The sequence below is a fragment of the Panthera uncia genome, chromosome B4 (assembly GCF_023721935.1).
Source record: "Panthera uncia isolate 11264 chromosome B4, Puncia_PCG_1.0, whole genome shotgun sequence".
In the NCBI taxonomy this organism is placed as follows: Eukaryota; Metazoa; Chordata; class Mammalia; order Carnivora; family Felidae; genus Panthera; species Panthera uncia.
The window spans coordinates 44489814-44512611 of record NC_064809.1 but is presented as its reverse complement, the minus strand read 5'-3'; the positions used below and the strand labels follow the sequence as shown (position 1 = coordinate 44512611).

General features: G+C 44.7%; 1 protein-coding gene across 4 annotated transcripts in view; it reads right to left on the bottom strand.

Moving 5' to 3' along the window:
* The window catches only part of BCL2L14 (BCL2 like 14), a 53506-nt gene extending 33098 nt beyond the window's left edge, over positions 1–20408 (bottom strand). For 3 of the 4 annotated variants that reach the window (XM_049627095.1, XM_049627097.1, XM_049627098.1), the window contains exons 1-2: positions 20375–20408; positions 18413–18467 (exon numbers count right to left, since the gene is read on the bottom strand). The gene's annotated coding sequence lies outside the window, so the exon portion shown is untranslated. Of the gene's footprint in view, positions 1–5926; positions 6097–18412; positions 18468–20374 lie in introns of those variants that run through there. The other variant, XM_049627096.1, reaches the window with a different exon arrangement.
* Between the last annotated feature and the right edge of the window lie 2390 nt (positions 20409–22798).

Below are 22798 nucleotides of genomic sequence, written 5' to 3'. Positions count from 1 at the left end.
ATATTGTGAGGGTATAAGATAATGTATGAGAAGTCCCACCAGAATCTGACTCAAAAATGGTGGCTATAATTTTTTTGTCTAGTACAACTGTTATCCCCCAGGCCCTCTGACTCTGTTCTTGAGGTGGCTTTTAACCATGTTCCCTTCCCTCCATGGTCCTACTTAGGCATGGAAGCTGATGATAATAAGTAAGCTGTGGTGATATTCATGGGATCCACCGGCCTATCTATTCCTCCTTTTCTCTCCACTATTTCCTCTTCTAGCGAGACGAACTCACAAAGAAATGGGACCCTAACCGCAGACAGGGTTTGAGGCAGTGAGACAGGGTACAAATAAATTGTCTGGAGGCTGATGGTTGGGGCTGGCTCAGCTTCTAACGTGCAATGTTCTTGGACAAGTTACTTAATTTCTTTGGTCCTTCGTTGCCTCGTCCAATATTCTCTAACTTTTCCCGAAGGTTCTACTGTTTGAAGGAGGTGTCGTGGCTGAAATATCTCCCCTGCCTGCCTGCCAGTGCTTCCTCTTTCCACTTTTGTTTCCTCTCTTTTATTTGTGAGAGGCTGGTACAGAAGCCATTCATCTGAGGAAAGGCCCCTTGGCCTGAGAGAGCAATGGCCCCTGTCTGGGTGAGTTCTGACAGAAGCGAGGCTGGGAGGGGCTGCAGGGGGCTGTGCCAGAACATCAAGGTGCACATGGAGGGGACAGAAATGGATTTCCCAGGGTGGCCAAGGAAGACTTGCTAGATCTGAACTGCCTCCTACACACACAGGCGTATTTACACGACTTCTGAGCTCCAGACACCCGCCTCAGGTAACTGAACATGAGTAAAGCTTGAGAGCTGTGGCGTGAGGTAGGGGTCAGAACCACTATGCTTCCTCCTCCCTTATGTTTCCTCATATCCCTGTCCTATTCCAGGCTTTGACAATCTTTCTTCCCTCACCATCTCCCAATTTCACAGTCACGTGATGCACCACAGTGAAACTTTTGCTGTCTGGAGTCACTTCAACAACTCCACAACGCACATGCTCCTTCCCGCTGCTTCTCCACCTTTGCCTCCCCCCGCCCCCCATATTCCCGCCCTCCCCCGCCACATGGTCTCAAAGGTCAACTGTTTGCCTCTTCCTGGTACGGTGTTAGCCACCCCCCCAAGTAGGATCCTTTCCCAAGTTTGTCTAGATGTATTCTTTCCTCCTCAACAGAATATAAACCCCATGAGGGCAGGCATGTCTGTGTGCTCTTTTGTCTCAGCCCCATGCCCAGTGCCTACAATAAAGCCTGGAGCAAAAAGGCACTTGACAATGGCTTGTGGAATGTTTTTTCCTATTTGGAGACAGACTGGGTTCAAATCCTGGCTCTGCCACTAGCAGTCATGTGACTTGCCTCCATGCCTCAGTTTCTCATGTTTAAAATGGGTGTGATGACAGTACCTATTTCATACCGTTTTGGAGATTGAATTAGTTAATATTTGTAAAGCATTTAGAATAGAACTTAAGTGTTTGAACAAGTGCCTGGATAAGTCTTTCATTAAAGAATATTTATGAAACTCACTTTGGGCAATGCTGCTTTAGTTAAGCTCCAAGGGGGTTTCAGATGGCATGGGGAGAGTGCGGCATTTGCAGTGAGGAAGAGAGATTGGAAAACTGCTTTTTCACTTATTGGTAAAGGGTCTGAAGCGAATCACTAACCTCTCTGAGGTGTTGTTTTCCTATTTATAAAATATGACTCATATTATCTAACTCATTGACCATGTAGGAGGACTAAATTACAAAGTGAAAATCCTTAAAACAAGTGGTGGTCCATACAAAGTAGTGGTTTACATGCTGGCTTCTTGATTTAGAGAACCTAGGTCACATGCTGGGTCTTCTGCTTATGAGCTGTGTGACTGGGCGCATTTCTTAATTTATTTATGCCTCCATTTTCCCATCTGCAAAATGGGGATTAAAAAAAAAAACCCTACTTAGGGGCTGACTGGGTGGCTCAGTTGGTTGAGTGTCTGACTCTGGATTTCAGTTTGGGTCATGATGTCACAGTGGTCATGAGGTGAGGCCTGGACTGGAGTCGAGCTCTGCACTGGGCACGGAGCTTACAGAAGATTCTCTTTGTGCCCCTTCCCCTTCTCGCGGTCTCTCTCTCAAAAAACAAAACCAAAGTAATGAAACAAACAAACCCGCTTTGTCAAGTTTGTATGTGGATACAAAGAATTAGTGTGTGTAAATCACTTAAAATAGTGCATGGTAGATGATAAATGTGCAAGAAATATTGGCATTATTCTTTATTACAATTATATTATTTTAATAGGTTACCTTTTTGTAAATAAATATTAGCGTTTATAAAAGCAACCTCATCAAATGCAGCAATTAAGAAAACTAGTGACATACAAATATTTGGCTTAGCACAAAAGCCACCCTTTTATACACATATATATGTATATGGTGTGTGTGTGTGTGTGTGTGTGTGTGTGTAAAGTATATATTCTGTAAGATATGAAGACTGGAACCTGGCTGGCTTTCCCAGCACCAAGCACCATGCCTGACACATGTAAGTTCTCTATGAATATTTGATGAATGAATAAAAAATGATTATAGAACTGCCAGATAAAATGCAGGACATCCTATTAAATTTGAAGTTCAGATAAGCAAATATTTTTTAGTATAAATATGTCCCAAATATTGTATGGAACATGCTTATACTTAGAGCAAAGTATTTGTTGTTTATCTGAAATGCAAACTAAATTGGATGTCTCGCATTAAAAAAATTTTTTTTTGATGTTTATTTATTTTTGAGAGAGAGAGACAGAGCATGAGTGAAGGAGGAACAGAGAGAGAGGGAGACACAGAATCCGAAGCAGGATCCAGGCTCTGGGCTGTCAGCACAGAGCCCGACGCGGGGCTTGAACCTACGAACCATGAGATCATGACCAAGTCGGACACTTGACCAACTGAGCCACCCAGGCGCCCCTGGATGTCATGCATTTTTATGCAAATCTGGCAACCGTATGCATGTAAGATGTTGAGAACTGAGGTAAAAGTAAGTGACTGAGATGGACCAAGGGAGAGAGTGAGCAGCCTGAGAGGAGCAGGAGAATAAGCCAGAAAGAGTGAGGCAAGAGCAGGATAGGTGGTCAGAACTGGGAGAGCCCACTTGGTGTGGCAGGAGGCGAGCTCAGGCAACAGCCCAGAGCTGGACTGTGTCCCGAGAGAAGGGATCAGGTTTTAAAATGGAAGCTTCCTTTTGAATTGGGCCGCTCAGGATGGCTCTGGGCAAGGAAGGCACTCAGGTCCTGTGGGAACTATGTCCTGGGTGGGAGAGTGAGCCCTCTCCTCAAGCCATACTATGCTTCTGAAGAAACCTGCACGTAAGTTAAAAAACCCCAAACCTTTCTAACGTAGTGGGACGACTTTAAAATTGTGTGTGTGCATGTGCACGCATGCGTGTGCGCGCGCGCGCGCGTGCGTGTGTGTGTGTGTGTGTGTGGCACTGATTGAGAGAAGTGGGGTCTGACCTCTTTACGAAAAGAGTTTGCTAGATGCTGACTCAGGAGCAAGAGCAGAAAAGGGGAAAATTACTGAGGTCAAGATGGAGCACACAGTCTTTCCACGTGAAAGAAGAGATTTTTGTCGTGTTACAAGCTAGAAAGGGACGGAGCCCTTGGCCCAGCCAAAGGGCAAGTCTGAAAATGAGAGAGAAGCCGAAAGCATCACAGGGCTCAGGTATTGGCCCAGATGAGGCAGCCCTACGGGGGGGGGGGGGGGGTATTGGAGGTGGGGAGTCTGTGACCAGCGCCCGCAAAGCACTGGGCTAAAATAAAATAGTGGAGACATGAAAGTGTCAGTTCAGACACGTTAAATGCATTTGACAAGCGTAGGGTCTTGCCCTCTACTGATCCTCATTGTAAACGAGGGGAGAGCCATTAACTTTATAGCTAAGGCTTGTTTTAAAGCAGGATTGCGTTAGTGTATCACCTGTTGGGTCCCTTCTGCTCTCAGCTATTCCTGTGGAAAGTAAAAGCCCAACTTTTTATTTATTTTATTTTTGTTTTCAATATATGAAATTTATTGTCAAATTGGTTTCCATACAACACCCAGTGCTCATCCCAAAAGGTGCCCTCCTCAATACCCATCACCCACCCTCCCCTCCCTCCCACCCCCCATCAACCCTCAGTTTGTTCTCAGTTTTTAAGAGTCTCTTATGCTTTGGCTCTCTCCCACTCTAACCTCTTTTTTTTTTTTTTCCATTCCCCTCCCCCATGGGTTTCTGTTAAGTTTCTCAGGATCCACATAAGAGAGAAAATATATGGTATCTGTCTTTCTCTGTATGAAAAGCCCAACTTTTGAATTTATGGAAACTCACACCATAAATATTCTGCATGTGGCCGGAAGGAAGCCCTGGGTGCCCCCCCCCCCCCCCCCGCTGGTTCAGAGCCTGGACTGGGGGATCGGCTACACGGTAAGACCCATGAGGCTTATTCTAACTCAGTGACTCAGGATCCTCAGCCCTGCTGCTCCACCCTCGGTCTATATCCACTCTCCTTATCCATAACAAACCACGGCAAACCTACTTTCACAAGCAAGGTCCGAGAGCGTTGGCCTCTCTTCCCTCTCTTACGGGTCCTCCCTCCCCTCTCCCCTCCTAAATGGCCAAAGTCCCCCGGTGTCCCCTCTCCCTTTGGGAGCCCCTGCCCAGAGGGCTGTGTGGGCGGCACTGTATGTTCAGCTGGGAAGTCCGAAACTTCGGGAAGGTCCTCAGCTCTCATCACCAGACGGACACACTTCTGGGGATTTCTAGTGGTGGATTCATTGCTGAGGCTGGATTTCACTTCCCTCCCCGTGGCAGGTAACCGACAAGCACGTGTGCCTCTTGTCGTTCCGGCTCGGAGGCTGCCGTGACTGGTGGCCGAAGCGAGCCTGACAGAATTGAGCTCAGTTTGCCTCGTGCGGGTCTGCCCGGTGCGAAGGCCAAGGCCGTGGAGGGCTCAGCCCACGAGCCCACTTCCACCAGCTCTGGATGTACAGATGAGGCCCGGGTGCCACGCGCGCCTGTACACAGACACTCATCCCCCAGGGGGTTCCCAGACCTAACTGTCAGCTGAATTTTGTCTGGTTGCCTCGAGCCTTCCCTTCAGCACCCTGTGGCCCCTGTGCCCTTCAGAGGCTGTCTTTTCCTTCCTCCCTGAACTCCAGACAGCTTTATACCTCCATGCCTCTCCCCTGTTTGCCATCTCCGAGGAGGACACGTTTTGTAATCCTAATGGTGAAATGAGCTAAAAATATCTTCACTTCCCACAACAGAAGGGAACCTGAGAGACAGAGCCTTAGAGCACTTCAGCTATACAAAAGGACTGAGGCTCTAACAGGGCAGGGGGTGGGGGTGGGGTGGGGGTGGGGGTGGGCTCAGACAGGAGGGAGCTTTCTAGAGGGGAGGGAGAGGGATTTCCCATTTTACCTGGGCCTTGCCAGTGAGGGTCTGCCAGAGCTAGACCACGTTCCCACAAGGTGCCCAGGACCCTGGGCGCAAACCCGGGGATTCTCGTCCTCAGCCCCCTCCCTGCTCTAGGAGACAGCACCTCCGTGGGCTCTTGGCCCCTGACCGGCTGTCACTCCATCATACACCTTGTCCTACAATGAGAGAGGACTGCATAGTGTTATACATGATCCAGCCAGTTACATATGCTTAACTGAGCTATTTCAAACCTTCTACAGCAAAGGAGAAATGAAAGAGAAACCTAATACTTCTTTCTCTCTCCTTTTTCTGGAAACCCCAACAAACTAGATTCTTCGCTGTCATTTGGCTTCCGAGTTTACATGTTAAGAACTTTTTAATAAACCCAGTAAACCTCTCCCCTGGTTGGATTTGCCTCCTTTAGCAAACCCAGGACTGAAAACCCAGACTGGGTCCTCCTGGGAACACTGGTGCCCCCTGGTGTTACCTGGGAACGCAGCTGTCAGTGGTTTTTCCTGCTTCAGGTCAGGTAGGCAGCAAGGTATTTCTGTACCTGAGTCTCTCTCCACAAAACTTAAGAGGAAACGTTCACCCAGTCTTCTTGGCTTCTCATTTAGGGAGGCTCATGTGACCCAAGATCCCATCTGACTGTAGCTGCTTCAGGTTTGGGACTAGTAAGGCTGAAGGGAGGCTTACGGAAGGACTACACTTCCTGGTTAAGCCCTGCCCCCAGCTTTTTAACTGAAGGAGGGGTTGACCTTTGCCCATGCAATATGACTAAAAGTAGTTCTACCTCCTTTATCAAAAACTCTCACTGCCCTTTGGGGCAATTAGGTGGGTGTTTTCCTGATAGTTCTGCAAGTTCTTTACATTTCATCAGGTTAACAAATGTTTACTGACCACCTAATATGTACGTGGCAGCTATTGTAACGCATTTAATCTTAAAGACACTGAGAAGCAGGTGTTATGATTCCCATTTTACAGATGAGGAAACAGGCTCAGGGAAACACGCTGTATTTTGCTAATGGTCCCTGCCAGTTGAGCTGAGATCCGAACCCTGGCTCTCCTAGCCTCACACTGTATCATGTTACTTCTCCTCTGTGACTCAAAGATTATATTTCAAATGGAACCACTGGCAAGGCTTTAAAGACTGACTCTAACCCCAGCCATAGAAGCCACAAAAACTCATTTTCCCCCACAATTTTATTTTATTACTAGTTTTTCAACGTTTATTTATTTTGAGAGATGAGTACAGAGAGAGAGAGAGAGAGAGGGGCAGAGAGGGGGGGAGGGGCAGAGGATCCAAAGCAGGCTCCATGCAGAGCCCGATGCAGGGCTCAAACCCATGAACCATGAGATCATGACCTGAGCCAAAGCCTGATGCTTAACCAACTGAGCCACTCAGACGCCGCTCCCGACCCCCCCTTTTTTTTCACACTTTAAAGATAGAATTCCCTATGTATATGAAAGAAGACAGTTAAATATGATTTCATATTTCTATCCAGATTCTTAACTGAAAGAGACATTTATGACCATATGTGTGATCTTGAAACCTTGAGAGCTGGCCAGTAAAACAAGAAGGTGAAGGAAGTGTGAGGTGGGGAAAGAGGAATTAAGGCTAATTTCATAAAAGTGAAGGAAGAATTGGCCGTTTAGATGTTAGGCAAACAGGTCCATGAGAAACAAATGGACGGTGGTTATGGGAAAGTTAGTTCTATGGTGACAAAGTGAATTTTAACCAGAAAACTAATATTTATTGCACATAACGTGTGCTAGTTAGCCAACTTAAGGAGTATTCAAATATTAAGAATGGCTTTTCTTTTTCTTTTTTTTTCTTTTGAGAGAGAGAGAGAGAGAGAGAGAGTGCACATGCGTGCAGAAAGTGGGACAGAGGGAGAGAGAGAGAGAGAGAGAGAGAGAGAAAGAATCCCAAGCAGGCTCTATGCTCAGCGTGATGCCGGGCTCCATCCCAGGACCCTGGGATCATGACTTGAGCCAAAATCAAGAGTTGGACGTTCAAACAACTGAGCCACCCAGGAGCCCCTAGAATGGTTTTTCTTTAAAAAACAAAAAAACCAAAAAAAACTTAGTCTTTTTTTTTAAAGAATATTCATTTGAAACAGTTCAAGAGTCAACAATTGCATACCACCAATAACTAAGTCACATGGTACAGACTACAGTTGTTATTGGCGTTCAGAGTTACATAACTGAATGACACTGGCTTCAGAAACGACTTAGAATCCCACAAGGTCTTGGCAAGGTTAAGTACAAACACAAGGAAGGGGCAACTGGCACAAGGAGGCAGGCTCATTGAGGACAGAGAACGTCCATTAATCATTCAACCTGGCAACTCCCATAACAAGCTAGCACATAATAGAGATGGAACTCAAAACTTGTTATATATGAAAAAAAAACCCAACCCAACCCACATTTTTCCTGATTCTAAAAAAACACAGCGTTGTAGAACACTTGTAAAGTGTAAAATAGCATAGATAAAATAAAGACCATCATGATCCAGTCATTCAGTGATCAATGTTATTAAAAATGTGGCTTATTTCCTTCCCTCTATGATAATAACTTCTAGCTACCTCCCAAGCGTCTGCCCGGCCCTCTGCCCTTCCCTTTCTCACTGCTTCCAATTATGCACTTCTCCGAAGGCACCCTTGCAGCCGGCTGGACAAAATGACCTCTACCCTAAATAATCATATCCAACTGGACAAGAAGTGGATGGTCTATGACCCAAGTTGGGCCAATTCAATTCCGTCTGCCTGAAATTTGGAATTGTGTTACAGAGAGTCTAGCTACCTCCACTGGGTGTTTCATTTGGGAGGTCGTGTTTGGGTCCTGTGCAGCAGAGGAGAAAAAGCTGGCAGGCAGAAAAAGCGAGGAAGGAACTAATCAGGAGAGAACTGGGGAGAAATAAGGAGAGAAGCAATAAGCAATAACTGAGAGCTCTCCACTGGCCACCTGGAGGCTGGGAGACTCCTCCCCCCCCCTTTTTTTTTTACTCAGCTGATTTGAGTGTTTCTTTCAACCAGAAGGATTCCTGAACAGACACAATGTACATAGTTTTACATAGTTAAGACGTTATCATAGTTTTGCGGCTTGCTTTTTTTTTTTTTAAGTCGGCTCCACACCCACCGTGGGGCTTGACCGCATTCATGACCCTGAGATCAAGAGCCCCATGCTCTACCAACTGAGCCAGCCAGGCGCCCCTATGACTTGCTTTTTGCACTTAACGTCTATCATAAAGTTATCTCCCTACCAACAAACGTATTTTGTAAATAGGATATTCAAGTTTTATTTATTTATTTTGAGAGAGAGAGAGAGAGAGAGAAAGAGAGTGAGAGAGAGAGAGAAAACACGAGCAGGGGAGGGGCTGAGAGGGAGAGAGAGAGAATCCCAAGCTGGCTCTGTTGTGGTGCTCGAGCCCACGAACCATGAGATCGTGACCTAAGCCAAATCCAGAGTCAGACACTTAACCGACTGAGCCACCCAGGCACCCTGTAAAGAGAATTTTTAATGGCTGTGTAAGTCCAGTGAATGGAAGCACTAAGATTATTCAACCAGGCATTTTTAAGATGTCTATTTTCATGTGTTCACTGTTATAAATAATGTTGCAGAGTATAGTTTGCCCATATTTTTTGGCAAACTATCTTTGCCCATATTTTGTATTGTTTACTGAGGAATGAGTCCTAAGAGTTGAATTATTGGCAATGGATATTTTTGAAATTGTTATTTTTATTTTCAATTTGCATTAATCTTGGATTCTGGAATTTATTGAAATTATTGTGGGAAATATGTCTAAGGGAAAAATCCCTAAGTGTTTGGATGTATGAATAAAAAGCTCATCATCATGGGCACCTGGGTGGCTCAGTCGGTTAAGCGTGCAACCCTTGGTTTCGGCTCAGGTCGTGATCTCATGGCTCATGAGTTCGAGCCCTACATTGGTCTCCACGCTGACAGCACGGAGCCTGCCTGGGATTCTCTTTCTCCTTCTCTCTCTGACCCTCCTCTCTCTGTCTCTCAAAATAAATAAACTTAAAACATTTTTTTAAATAAATAAAAGTGAAAAAAAATAGCTCATCCTCAGGAAAACTTTGGGGTTTTTGCCCATCTTTGTGAGTATAGAGTGACTATCAAATAAGAGTTGAAAGTCCAGATGTACAGATTTTAGAGTGGATAACATACTCCTCTGGGGCTCTGACTCTCACTTATTTCAATCTCAATGATGCAACTGAATGAAATATGTCTCCTTTGTTAAATTCATGCCTATTTTATTATTTTTGGTGCTACTGTAAATGGGATATTGTAAATGGGATTGGTTTTTTTTTTCATTTTCTTTTTTCAATAGTTAATGTTAGTATGTAGAAATGCAGCCGATTTTTGTATATAGAGTTTTGTATCTGAAACTTTATTGAATTCCTTTATTAGGTCTAACAGGTTTTTGTTTGCTTAGGTTTATTTATTTTGGGAGAGAGAGCAAGTGAGAAAGGGAGGGGCAGAGAGAGAGGCAGAGAGAATGCCAAGCGGGCTTTGCACTGTCAGCAGAGCCTCATAAGGGGCTCGAACTCACGAACCATGAGATCAAGACCTGAGCTGAGATTAAGAGTCAGACATCCAACTGACTGAGCCACCCAGGTACCCCTCTAACGGGCTGTGTGTGTGTGTGTGTGTGTGTGTGTGTGTGTGTGTGTGTGTTTTAGGCTTATAATATGTCATCTACAAACAGGGGCAATTTTACTTCTTCTTTTCTTATTTGGATACCTTTGATTTTTTCTTCTTCTTGCCTAATTTCTCTGGCTAGGACTTTGAGTATTATGTTGAATAGAAGTGGCTAGAGTGGGTATCCTTGTCTTATTCCTGATCTTAGGGGAAAAGCTTTTGGTTTTCACCATTGAGTATGATGTTAGCTGTGGGTTTGTCATATTTGTCCTTTATAATGTTGAGGCATGCTCCTTATGTACCCAATCTGTTGAGAGTTTTCATCATGAAAGAAATAGAATTTTGTCCAATGTTTTCTCTTCATCTACTGAGATGATTGTATGCTTTTTATCTTTCATTTTGTTATCTGGTGCGTCACATTGATTTGTGGATGTTGAACCATTCTGGCATCCTTGGAAGAAATCCTACTTGGTCATAGTGTATTGATTCTTTAAATGCATTGCTGAATTTGTTTTGCTAATATTTTTTTTGAGGGTTTTTGCATCTGTGTTCATCAGGAATATTGGCCTTTAATCTTCTTTTCTTATAGTGTTCTTGTCTGGTTTTGGTATTAGGGTAATGTTGGTATTATAAAATGAGTTTGGAAGTGTCTCCTTGTCTTTTCTTTTTTGGGAGACTGAGAAGGATTGGTATTAATTCTTTAAATGTTTAGTACAATTTACCAAAGAAGCCATCTTCATTATCTTTGCTGGGAGGTTTTTGAGTACTGACTCAATCTCTCTAAGAATGGCTATTGGTTGGGGCACCTGGGTGGCTCAGTCAGTTGAGCGTCCGACTTCGGCTCAGGTCATGATCTCACGGTTGGTGGGTTCGAGCCCCGTGTCGGGCTCTGTGCGGACAGCTCAGAGCCTGGAGCCTGCTTCTGATTCTGTGCTCCCCCTCTCTCTCCACCCCACCCCTGCTGTACTCTGTCTCTCTCTGTCTTTCAAAAACGAATAAACATTAAAAAAAATTTTTTTTAAAAGAATGGCTATTGGTTGTCCCCCAAACCTTTGTGATTATCCATGCTCTGTTCTTAGTGGCTCCCAGAACTTGAAGGTGTGCCAAAACCTGTCAGTGTCTCAAAGGGGAGAATCATAGTTTGCATCTAGATTGGACGCCAAACCCTCTGGCAGCAGCTGGGAAAGTATATAATTAGGGCCCTTCCAGTAGAAACTGGGAGATGGGCTTTTTTGCCTGCCTCTCTCTACACTGGACCTAAGTATATGTCTGTGAAGGTGGGCTGTTGGCTATAGTTCTATGGGATTTGTGAGTGCAAGGCCTGTTGGCTTTCAGAACCAAGTGATCTGGGGGCGTGTCCTTTCGTGGCATCTGCAAAAGCTAGGGTGCCAGCCATGTGTGCAAGTTCCTTCGAGAGAGATACTGGTGATTTGGAGTGGGCTAAAGGGAGAAGGCAGAGGCAAGCCGTGTTAGCTATCAGAGCGGGGTGATTTGGCAGCCCAGCCCTCAGGCGGCAGCCTTAAAAGTTGGGGCCCTAGATGTGTTGACAAGACCCTTCCAAGGAGATACCAACAACTTGGTTTTATTATTGGAGCTGGTAGGAGAGAGAAGGCGGGGGAAGTGCCCACCAGCTCTTTCAGGCTCCAGGAAGGATTGCAGTTCGCACTTAGATGTGTGCTAATTAGAAGCAAGACCCTCAGGCAGCAGATAGTAAAGTGTGCACTCACTCTCCTGGGTGAGACTCAGAGATGAGAATTTGTGCCTGTTCCCTCTGCTCTGAGCCCCAGGGCATAGCCACAGAAAGTACTTGCAGGTCTGTTAACAACTGCTTCTTTGTTTGCTATAGTTGTGTAGATGTACTGTTGTTCTCTTAAGATGCTATGTAAGCCCCAAGTTCTAGCCACCCTTTTGAGTTACTCATCACTGAGTTTCTCCCATGTGTATGTAAGCTGTATGTGTTAATAAACTTGGCTTTGTTTTTCTGTTGTGAATCTCCCTTTGTCTAATTTACAGGCTCCCAGTGGAAGTACCCAGGAGGCCAAAGAAAGGGTTTTTTTTCCCTCCTGTACACCTGCAAGGAGATTCTGTAAGTTGGGGTTAGAATGTCTGAGCGAAGACAAACCAAAAGAATTGAGGTGCTGTTTTGGGGGTCTTGCTATGACTAGAGGGAAGATGGATGGTGCTTTTGGAACAGGGATCACAGTGGCACAGAAGCAGAGTATAGTTGTGACAGCACGTTTACACTACTGTGGCTTTTGCTAAACACTCCTGATAAACAAGGAGAACCTCATACTTGGTGCTAATGTCATCACTCAAGTCAAAGGAGGCAATGGTGATAAATTTTGCTTACACTTGACTCTTGCACTTGGCAGACAAGAACTGGTTAGTCTCCTAGAAGCAATGGGAACCCTGGGAGAAAGAATTAATGTTGACCTTGGTGTAGAATTTGTGATCATGAAGATAGAAATCTGGCCTAGCCAAACATTGCCTTGTAGGCTGAAGAGAGGCAGGTTTTCATGGCCACAGGCTCCCACAGGCGTAAGGATGACATCTGTAATTTACCCAGACTTTATCAATGATTCCCTCAGCTATGGAATAGGTACTTGTTGTTATACCCATGTTACAGATGAGGATTTTGAGGGCACAGGGAAACTGAGAAAAAGTGCCTAGTGTAACACGACCAGTGTGGCAATGTCGGGATTTGAGGAAGCCTAGACCACCAGGCTTCAGAGTTCAGGAAACGAACCACCGAAATTGACTGTCTTCTTAATACTTATTGTGTGGATCTATCCCTGATCATCGATGCTTTTCAATCATCTTTTTGATTTTCTGGACTCACTTTTACTGCTGTTGAGCTTGGTATACAGAACAAGAAGATTGGTGTAGATGAAAACACGAAGGTTTTGAAGTGGATGAAAAGATATTATTGGATATCCTTTCAATGGAATGCTGGAACCTTTGGACATTATTTGATTTTACAGATGTGTGCGTCTTTGCTTGCTTCTGATGGGGTTATTTTACAACTCTGTAGAGACAAAAGCTGACTTACAGGAGACTGATAGTAATACAAAGTGTTCCTTCCATTAAAATGCAGATGGGCTCCTGTGGAATGGGGTTGTTAATTGTCCTGTGGATATTGACCTGTTTTTCCAGTTTGCCTCTATTTGTCAATTTATTCCAGCATTAAAAAAAATTTTTTTTTATGTTGATTTTTGAGAGAGAGAGAGAGGGAGAGAACATGAGTGGGGAGGGACAGAGAGAGGGAGACACAGAATCCGAAGCAGGTTCCAGGCTTTGAGCTGTCAGCACAGAGCCCGATGCGGGGCTTGAACCCATGAACCATGAGATCAGGACATGAGCCAAAGTCAGACGCTTAACTGACTGAGCCACCTAGGAGCCCCTGTTCCAGCATTTCTTAACTGACTATAAATGCGTGGTAGTTTAAGTTCTCCTTTGAACTGGTTGTAGTATTATACCAGTCCCACCACCCATTAATGAGGTAAATAAAATATTTGACACATATTCTTTTGTATTATGTGGAAGCTGAAGAAAGATTCTCTATGACCACATTCTAGCCAGGCTCCTCTGAGCCCTTTTTTTGACTAGGCCTCAACCTTGGCCTATAAAGACTTGAGTGAAACACTAACATAATCGCCAACAGCATATGGCCACATCCCAACAATGACCTTAGCTAGGCCCCCTTAAACTGCCTGCCCGAGAAAACTCAAGGATCACAAAAGAACTTAGTTTGTTCGAGACAGCACCTGAGCCCCGGGCCCCTGTCTGCCAGTGTCTGTGGGAGGGCAGGAGCCTAACAGACCCAGATGGTTTCACATGGACTAGACCTCCTTTCTTGTAATTTTTCACTCTGTTCTGCTCTCTGGGTCTCTACTCCATTCTCCCTTTATTTTTTTTTCTTTCTTTTTTTTTTTTTTAACATTTATTTATTTTTGAGACAGAGAGAGACAGAGCATGAACGGGGGAGGGGCAGAGAGAGAGGGAGACACAGAATTGGAAGCAGGCTCCAGGCTCTGAGCCATCAGCCCAGAGCCCGACGCGGGGCTCGAACTCACGGACCATGAGATCGTGACCTGAGCTGAAGTCGGATGCTCAACCGACTGAGCCACCCAGGCGCCCCTCCATTCTCCCTTTAAAATACACATTCACCCTGTGCAAATCCAAGCTTAGTTCAGTTCACGGTAGACTCTTTTCCCTATTGCGGAGTACATTACTATTTAAAATCTCCTTACCACTTTACCTAGGGCCCAGCTTTGTTTATTTTACCTTTGAAAAAATTATCTCCTAACATTGGTTAAAATCACTTAATTCTCTGCACTTCATGTTCCTTTCAGATTCCTCTTTAATTGTCTAATTGATTGAGAGGCATTGGGATAGAGGTCTCAAGGTTCTGGTATTGGTTGTTTTTAATGGCTTAGTTAATAACTCATTTACAAATAATATAGTACCATAAGGGCTCAGGCTGTGTAGGCAAAGAGTTTGGAGCTGAATCCTGATTCTGCCTCTTATTGGGTAAGTAGAAGGGAATGATCTGGAGAAGGAAGCAAAGGGAAGACATTTGATTTTGAGGTCAAAAGGAAGTCCTTACATGAGCTCTCACTTTAAAAAAACACACATAGGGGCCTCTGGGAGGCTCAGTCAGTTAAGCGACCAACCGACTCTTGATTTCAGCTCAGGTCATGATCTCACAGATCAGGTTTGAGCCCTACATTGGGCTCTATGCTGACAGTGCAGAGCCTGCTTGGGATTCTCTGTCTCCCGCTCTCTCTTGCCCTCCTTGTTCTCTCTCTCTTTCTAGAAACAAATTAACATTAATGGGGCTCAGTGGGTGGGTGGCTCAGTCAGTTGGGTGTCCGACTTCGGCTCAGGTCATGATCTTGCGGTTCGTGATTTCAAGCCCCGCGTCGGGCTCTGTGCTGACAGCTCAGAGCCTGGAGCCTGCTTTGGATTCTGTGTCTCCCTCTCTCTCTGCCCCTCCCCTACTTGTGCTCTGTCTCTCTCTGCCTATCAAAAATTTAAAAAAAAGTAAAAAAAAAAAAAAAAAGATGAACACATATAAAAGGTGTCCAAAAGAGGTGTTAAAAAATTATTCTGTCACTTGTTAAAATGATAAGGTAGACAAAATTCAGGACTAGGTACTGAGGTTCTGCAGTAGGGCAGGGACATTGGGCTTAGCTCTTAATTTAACAACAGGCAAAGTGGGACTTCCTAATGGAAGGGGTCAGTGGATAGAAAATTGCCAAGAAGAAGAATCACGAATAAGGGGGAATCTGGCTAACCCGACCTGATAGGGTTCTTGCTGGAGGCAGGTCAGGGCAGCCAGACATTCCCTGGGGGATGGCAGGGAAGGAAGAATCTGGTCAGATATCAAGGGGGATCTTCTATCAAGGGTGGGAGATTCTGGCTAAACTGACCTGAAAGGATTCTTGCTACAACTGGACTCTGGGAGAGCATACCCAAGGATGGGGCCCTCAACGGGCTCAGAGGAGCCTGGCTGAATGAAATTCAGGCAAGAAGAGAGTCTTTGTCAGTGGCTAGGACAGAGAGCAAATACAAAAGAGGGGAACTGGCCTGGAGTGAGGGTCAGTCTCTGCTGAGGTCCTTGAAAATATGAATGACAGAAGAAAGGATTTTTTTTTTTTTTTTTTAAGATTCATTTCCAACAACAGAAGGGAGAAAGAAGACCGGACCACTCTGGTTCAATTGGACTTCTCTCTTCTCTTACCAAGGAAAACAGTCTCAGTTGGAAGGGTCTGAGGCAAGCTGAAGTTTTCAGTCAAGAGGAGATGACAGAGGTGTGTTCAACAGGGCAGGGAGACGTAGGGCCAGTGTTGAGTGGAGCCTGATGCCTGGAGATGATTTGCGTAGTTTTCAGGGAGCTGGCATGCCTCCCAAAGCTTCACCTGTGGTAATTCCCTGCCAAATCCTACACCACGTTAGTAAAAGGATGATTTGTGAGCTGTTAGAATGGGGGCTTCTGCGTGTTCGCTGAGAGGCCATCAGGGCAGACTCATCCCATCTCCCACGGGGCAGGGGGTTGTCTTTGACGAAGTGCACGTTTGCTCCAGCACGGTTTTTGACAAAGATGCTCGTGAGACGCATGTGAACAAGTTGGAGAATTGCAGTCTCGATGACGTTGTAATTGCAAAACTTTCTGGATATGTTTATACTCATTTATACTTGAAGCGTGTGCTGATGCAATGAAGGGCCTGATCTCTCTGGGTCATTTTCCTTTTTTTAAAAAAAGCTTGCTTATTTATTTTTTGAGAGAGATACAGAGTGAGTGGAGGAGGGGCACAGAGAGGGAGACAGAGACAGAGAGAATCCCAAGCATGCTCCACACTGTCAGCACAGAGCCCCACGTAGGGCTCTAACCCAGGAACCACGAGAACATGATCTCAGCCAAAATCAAGAGTCAGACACTCAACCTACTGAGCCACCCATGTGCCCCAAGATCGTTTTCTTTTTCATCTCCTTTCTTCTCTAAGTGTCTGAGCTTGGGCAGATCGCTAAACTTCTCTGGCCTTTCAATATTATGTAAAAAAATGCCTCAATCTATGTATGACTACCTGAATAATTGGTTCATATATGCCTAGAGGGATATAATTTACCTCTGAGTTCTGTCCTTGATTCTGTTTGACATTTTTTGTGATTGACTTAGATAATGGCAAGTTTCTAGATGATGCAAAGAGGTAGGAAAGCATATGAATGAGTTCTGGCCCCAGAATCGAACAATCTTGGATATGAACCTTGGGTCTGTCACTTCCCGATTGGATGTTGAGCAAGTCTCTTAACTTCACTAGCCTTGATTTTCTTTTCCCTTAAATGAGAACGATAGTAACAACAACAACAATCACAAAAGACTTCGTGTAAAGACAAAACTACTATAGAAGATACTACATGAAACACATTTAGTTAATGAATCCTCCACTAACCATTAGCTGTTCATGTTATATTATTACTAAGCTGGGAACAGGAACGTTGGATAACATATCATGTTTCAGAATTATTGTAGGGTGAAACCAGGAGCTACTATCGAGAATCTAAAAGGCTTATGAACAACCCAGCATCTGGGATTCACTAATCCACTGCATGCGAACAGAATGGGAATGACCTGGTTTAAGAGCAGCTCCTGTCAAAAGCCTTTTAGGGGCTTTAGGTGACTGCTAGCTCAGAATGAATTGATGTGGCATGGCATCCAAGAAAGCTGATGTCTTAGGCTGGGTGAATGGGAGGGCAAAAGAAGCTACAGTTTAACAGTATTCTCACCCTAGTAAGGGAGAGCATGCCCACAGAGCTGTGCTCAGTTCTGCCCTTGTGTTTTTAACAAATGTTTATTTATTTATTGAGAGAAAGTGCACGAATGGGGGCAAGGCAGAGAGAGAGAGAGAGAGAGAGAGAGAGAGAGAGAGAGAGAGGGAGAGGGAGAATCCTAAGCAGGCTCCACGCTGCCAGTGCAGAGCCCAGTGCGGGGCTCGATCCCATGAACTGGGAGATCTTTACCTGGGCCCAAATCAAGAGTTGGATGCTCATCCGGCTGAGCCACCCGGGTGCCCTGCTCTTCTGTTTTTTATTGAAGAAGTAAGGTAGGAAGCTAGACTACCTGAGTTCAAATCCTTGCTCAATGAACTCGGGCAAGATATTTGATCTCTCTGTGCCTCCATTTTCTCATCTGTAAAATGGGAATAATAAAACTTGTACTTATCTCATAGGGCTGCTGTGAGGAGTCCATGGGATGTAAAAGTAAATATGTCATGCTTCCAAAGGTGTCTGGCTCATAGTAACTGCCAGTCTAAGAAGGACATTGTCAGTATCCCAACATGACACGGTCAGAATGGTGAGGGGTGCAGAATCAGTGTGACAGGCAGAATAGTGAATGGATTATCCTCCTCTTATCCCCCCACCTCCTGTCCCAAACACATATGCCACTCCCTTGATATAGGCAGGGCTTCACAGGTTTGGACTGTTGCCTAAATTGGAATGCTCAAGCTCACACCCTATCGGGTCTCTAGCACCAGACGTTAGAGATCATTTAGTTTAGGGCCCTCATTTAAAATATGCTCAAGGTCAAGTAGGAAGTTGAGAGCCGAGGTCCTCAAGCCCATGTCCTCTGCTTGTTTCACTCCCCACCTGCCTCCTTCCCTCCATCTGCTTGTCAAAGTCTTGCAAGCCCCAGCTCAACTCCCACCTCTTCTTAGAAGTCTTTTTTCAGATCCCCCAAGGTGAACTGGTCTACACTTTCCCCATAGCTACACCATGGCAAGCTCTGAACATTTTTTATAATACTTACCAGTCTTCTTGGTATTAGAATTCACCATCCATGCTTCTGTCTTCGCCCGGTTTGCCTGAAGAACAAAGAGACAATTTACTCACTTTGCATGGGCACTGTGTTCTGCTTACGTCAAGGCCATCATGAAACGCTCATTGACTTGATTATTAAGGTTGTGTAATGTGGACCATTTATCCTAGAAGAGAGAAGATTTAGCAGAATGGAACTGGGCCTCATGGGGAGGAAGGATTAGATTTAGCTGCTCCGTTCCAGAGAACAGAACGAGGACAAGCAGTAGAAGTCACCAGGGGGCAGATCTGATCTGTTTGGTTGGAGAGAATCCTTCACAGGACAGGCTTTTATTTATTTATTTATTTGTTTATTTGTTTGTTTATTTATTTATTTATTTATTTATTTATTTATTTAAGTTTATTCATTGAGAGAGAGAGAGAGAGAACATGCACCGGGGAGGGGCAGAGAGAGAGGAAGAGAGAGAATCCCAAGCAGGAATCCCAAGAGAGCCCGGCAGGGGGCTCCATCTCATGAAAACAGGAGATCATGAGCTGAGCCAAAACCAAGAGCTGGACATTTAACCGACTGAGCCACCCATGTGCCCCATGATAATCCTTGAATAAGGAGATGGGTGTCTCATGAGAAGTGAGATTCCATCAGTGAAATTGTTCAAGCAGAAGCGTCATGACCGCCGTCGGGGATGAGGAAGACAGGAATATAGGATACATCCCTGAGATTCCCTGTTGGCTCTCTGTGTTTCAACATCATAAAGATCTTGGTGCCATGTTAGGGTCCACGTGTAGTCGTCAGAGACACAGTATTATGAGGGGTGCACTAACAGGTTTGAGACCGAGTCCAGCAGACCTGCGCCCATGTACAGCTGGGTCTCAACTTGGCTCTCACCAGTCCAGTGTGCAGAAGGGACGGTACCTCCACAAAAAGCCAGCTCCTTTCCCCACTCCCTGTGTTGCTTGCAATATGCCCTCCCTCACCTTTCCCCGTTCTGCTCATTTCTGTCCTGTGCACCTGCAAGGTCAACTTCATGCTGAATTTTACTACAGTGAAAAGTCCTGAGTGTCTCACAGTTGTGTGCTGAAACCTCTCAGCTTAGCCTCGGGGTGTAGTGTTATATTCAAACCTTTTCGAGCATTTCCACATAAAGGCCCTGAATCCATCTTTTCTAGGCTCTTAGCCTTGGAGCTATAGTTTTTCTATTTCTTCTGGCCATTCCATTCCATTTTCAAAGTATGGGTCTAGCTGTTACTTTTCTGGCTGGGTCCCAGGTAGACTTTTGTAAGCTTCCAGCCACAACCTTTCCATTTTCATGGGCTTGTCACCGTCAAGTAGGCACCCCTCTGGTATTGCTCTCAGGATCCCGTTTTCCCCATTTTGGGGACTCCCATCTAAGACTCTCCCCAACTGCTGCATACCCAGGTGTTGATTGTAATCTCCCATTGACCCCTCTCCCCCAAGGTCTACCTAGTTTTCTTTACAACACAGTTTGGCTTCCTACCCATGGCCCTGAGTTCCTCTGGCATCTAGCCTCGTTCGTAAGGTTCTCGCTCAGACGGTTCAGGTCAGTAGAATATCCACCATTCATCAGCCTGATAGGTTTGCAATCTCCAAAGTATCTACCTTCATAACGTTCATTTCTAGGTAATATCAAACTTAAGAGTGGGTTCTATTTCAAAAGTTCATTTGTTTTTTTTATTTTAAAATTTTTATTTATTATTTATTTGTTTATTTATTTATTTAGAGAGCATGTAAACATGGGGAGAGGCAGAGGGAGAGAGAGAGAGAGAGAGAGAGAGAGAGAGAGAATCCCAAGCAGGCTCCCTGCTCAGTGTGAAGCCGGATGTGGGGCTTCATCTGATGACTCTGGGATTATGACCTGAGCCAAAATCAAGAGTTAGATGCTCAACCCAGGCGCCTCTCAAAAGTTCATGTGTAAAGGACTTGTTTAGAACTCACATTTTTTTCCTTGCCGTAATGTTCTTCATGGTGGTTAGTTTTGCCAGGCCAGTCCAGGAGAACCCATCTAACCTTCAGGATTAGGCTGGACTGCCAGAACCACAGAATGATTAGGAGTAATAATAGTTGAACAGAATACAATTATGGAATAGAACAGTGTTTCTATGGGGAAATATTTTCAGAGTTCTAACTAAGAATGCTGGGATTCCTTTAACTGCCCGCAGTTTGCACCCTTAGTAAAAGAAAACAGAGCCACTGCAATTTAGGGAGGGGTTACTCTGCACCAGGCGGGGTAAACTCATTATGTGACTTATATGGTTTCATCCTCATGTCAACACTAATGGAGAGTGGTGTTGGTACTGCTATTAATCCACCTTTTGAAGATAAGGGAATGGAGGCCAAAAGAACTGATCTCAGTGACTTTGGACAGGGATTCTGGTAAAATAAAATCTGGTGAGTGCTAGGAAAGGCACAGGGATTCCAGAGGACGGAAGGGGTGAGAAGAGAATCAGATGGGGCGACAGAGGGAGTAAAGGTTGAGTCAGGGCTGGGGAAGGTGGAGGCAAGTGGCTGTGGACATGACAGGCAGATTGGCTCCGAGTAGGACGGTTATAGACAATATATATTCTCTTCCCCTGTGACATGTCTTTGGCAGACCCTGTTGGAAGGTGCTTGAAACAACAGAGAATAGCCACGGTCTGCCTATGAGAAGGAAGAGTGGCAATAGTTAGTTTCAGTCCTGGAGGAGATCCAGCATGATGTGGGGAAGCCCTTCATGGCCCCAGCTGTTCATTACCCCCTGTGCCCGTGTGCCTATGACTTTGTGCCCTCCCTTCAAGACTAGGATGCTCTGCCTTGTCCTTTGATTCTGGGCTAAGTTGTGTACCTTGCTTCAACCCTTACAATATGAAAGTCAGGACTGAAGCCCAGGCTTGGGGGACTTTTGTCCATTAGAGCTTGCTTTCTTGTACACACTGCATAGTAGCCATAACGACATGTCCAGGCCCGCCTGATGAGGCTGAGAGATACATGGAATGGAGTCCCAGCTGACCCAGAGGGATCCTGCCTTGATCAGCTAAACCCCACACATGAGCGAGGCCAGCTAAGATCAACAGAGCCACCTGGTCTATATCAGCTGAACCTTGCAGACTTCTGAAAAATAAGTGGTTTTATTTAATTAAACAAATCAAACTTTTAATTTTGAAATCCATGTAGATTTACATGCACTTGTAAGAAATAAAGATCCCATAAAAAAAAAAAAAAAAAGATCCCATGCACCCTTTATCCAGTTTTCCTCAATGGTAACATCATGCAAAACTATAGTACAGTATCATAACCAGGATAGTGACATTGGCAGAGTCAAGATACAAAATACTTTCATCAGCATAAGGATCCCTCATGTTGCTATTTATGACTACATTCCCTTCCCTTTTGCTCCCACCCTCTCCGTAACCCCTGGAAACCCCCAATCTATCCTCTGTTTCTATTATTTTGTCATTTCAAGGATGTTATATGAATGAAATCATATAGGATGTAACCATTTGGAATTGGCTTTTTTTTTTCACTGCATAATTCACTGGAGATATATACCTATGTTATCACATCTGTCAATAGTTTATTACCTTTTACTGCTGAGTAAAGTGTTCCAAGGTATGGATGTACTACATTTGTTTAACCATTCATCCATTGAAGGACATCTGGGTTGTTTCTAGTTTGGAGCTGTCATGAATAAAGCTGCTACAAACATCGGTGTACTATTTTTGTGTAAATGTAAGTCTTCATGTCTCTGAGATAAATGCTCAGGTGCTCAATTTCTGGGTCATAATGGCAGTTGCATGATTAGTTAAAAAAAAAAAGACCCTGCCAAATCCTACCCTTTTACATTACCACCAGCAATGTATTGGTGACCTATTTTCTCTGCATCTTTGTCAGGATTTGGTGTTTATTGTTGCTACTTTTTATGTTTGCCATTCTGGTAGGTAGGTCATGACTTCTTATAGTGGTTTCAGTGTGTATTTCACGGATGAGGCTGAGAGATACATGGAATGGAGTCCCAGCTGACACAGAGGGACCCAGCCTTGATCAGCTAAACCCCACACAGAGGGAGGCCAGCCAAGATCAACAGAGCCACCTGGTCTATACTAGCTGAACCTTGCAGACTTCTGAAAAATAAGTGGCTAATAATGAAGAACATCTTTTCATGTGCTTATTTGTCACCTGTATATCTGCTCTGGTGAAATGTCTCTGTGTGTGTTTTGTCTGTGTTCTAACTGGATTGTTTGCTTTTTTTTACTGTTGAATTTTGAGAGTTCTTAATATATTCTAGATACTCATCTGGTTTTCACATATTTCTCTCCTACTCTGTACCTTGTCTTGTTATCTTCACAAGGTCTTCCACAGAGCAAATGTTTTAAATTTCGATGA